Source organism: Lupinus angustifolius, chromosome LG03 (assembly GCF_001865875.1).
Source record: "Lupinus angustifolius cultivar Tanjil chromosome LG03, LupAngTanjil_v1.0, whole genome shotgun sequence".
Classification (NCBI taxonomy): Eukaryota; Viridiplantae; Streptophyta; class Magnoliopsida; order Fabales; family Fabaceae; genus Lupinus; species Lupinus angustifolius.
The window spans coordinates 4310481-4312463 of record NC_032011.1 but is presented as its reverse complement, the minus strand read 5'-3'; positions in this window follow the sequence as shown (position 1 = coordinate 4312463).

Below are 1983 nucleotides of genomic sequence, written 5' to 3'. Positions count from 1 at the left end.
AACTAATACATACAGATATATGTGGTCCTTTCCCTCCATTTCCACTAATGAAATACTGCAAACAAATTCACGTGGTATAAAGCGAAAATTAAAAGAGAATTCAGCCACCTTATGGCACAAGCGTTTAGGTCATATATCTAAACAAAGAATTCAAATACTTGTGTCGGATGAAATTCTTAACCCTTTAGATTTATCAGACTTTGAGGCATGTGTTGAGTGCATAAAGGAAAAACAGACAAACAAAAGGAAATTAGGTGCCGAAAGAGCTAAAGATGTCTTAGAACTAATACATACAGATATATGTGGTCCTTTCCCTATGGCTTCTTGGAATGGACAACATTATTTTATTACGTTCATAGACGATTACTCTAGGTACGGCTACCTATATCTTATACATGAGAAGTCCCAATCCTTGGATGTTTTCAAGTCTTTCAAGGCTGAAGTTGAACTTCAACTTGGAAAGAAAATTAAGGCTGTCAAATCTGACCGTGGTGGTGAATACTATGGCAGATATGATGGATCAGGAGAACAACGTCCAGGACCATTTGCGCTTTTCCTCAGAGAGTGTGGAATTGTTCCGCAATACACTATGCCGGGCAAACCTAGCATGAATGGTGTTGCTGAGCGACGAAACTGAACTCTTAAAGATATGGTGAGAAATATGATTAGTCATTCTTCCTTACCAAAGTCTCTTTGGGGGGAAGCTTTAAAGACCGCAGTTTACATCCTTAATAGGTGTCAAGTAAAGCAGTTAACAAAACCTCATATGAGCTATGGACTAATAAAAGACCAAGTTTGAAACACTTGCACATTTGGGGTTGTCCAGCTGAGGCGCGGCCTTATAGACCGCATGAAAGAAAACTGGACTCTAGAACTGTTAGCTGTTATTTTGTTGGCTATGCTGAATGCTCTCGGGGCTATAAATTTTACGATCCGACTTCAAGACTCTTTTTTGAGACGGGAAATGCAAGATTTCTTGAGGAAGTTGATTTTGGGAAGGAAGAGAACATAAGGAATGTTGTCTTTGAGGAAGAACCGGTTACTGATTGTGAACAAGTTCTTGTGCCTATTGCCATTCAAGGATTAAATTCGGTAATAAAAGATAATGTTCAGAATATTGTTCCTGACAATATTTTAGAACAAGACAACAATGAGGTTCTCCCTCTAGTACCTATAGAACAAATTCAACAATCTCAAGAAGTAGAAGTGTCATTAAGGAGATCTACTAGAGAGAGGAGAAGTGCAATTCCTGATGATTATATTGTATTTCTTCAAGAACATGAGGATGACATTGGGTTAACAGAAGATGATCCATTGAATTTTTGTCAAGCCATGAAAAGTTCTAACTCTCAAAAGTGGATTGATGCCATGAAGGATGAGATGAAGTCTATGCATGATAATGACGTTTGGGATCTTGTCGAATTACCTGAAGGTGCGAAACCTATTGGTTGCAAATGGATATTTAAAACCAAGAGGGATTCAAAGGGTAATATTGACAGATATAAAGCTCGTCTAGTAGCTAAAGGCTTCACTTAGAAAGAAGGCATTGATTATAAAGAAACTTTCTCTCCAGTATCTCCGAATGATTCTTTTAGAATAATATTGGCACTAGTTGCTCAGTTTGATTTAGAGCTACATCAGATGGATGTTAAGACTACATTTCTTAATGATGACATTATGGAAACGATCCATATGGTGCAACCAGAAAACTTTGTGTCAGATGGCTCAAAGTCTATGGTATGCAAATTATCAAATTAAAGAAATCCATCTATGGGCCTAAACAAGCTTCTCGTCAATAGAATCACAAATTTCATCAAGTTATTACCTCGTATGGTTTTGAGGCAAATAAAGTTGAAGATTGTGTATACCATAAGTTCAGTGGGAGTAAATTTATCTTCCTGGTATTATATGTCGATGATATACTGCTTGCTAGCAGTGATATGGGACTATTGCATGAGACCAAGAGATTTCTAACGAAGAATT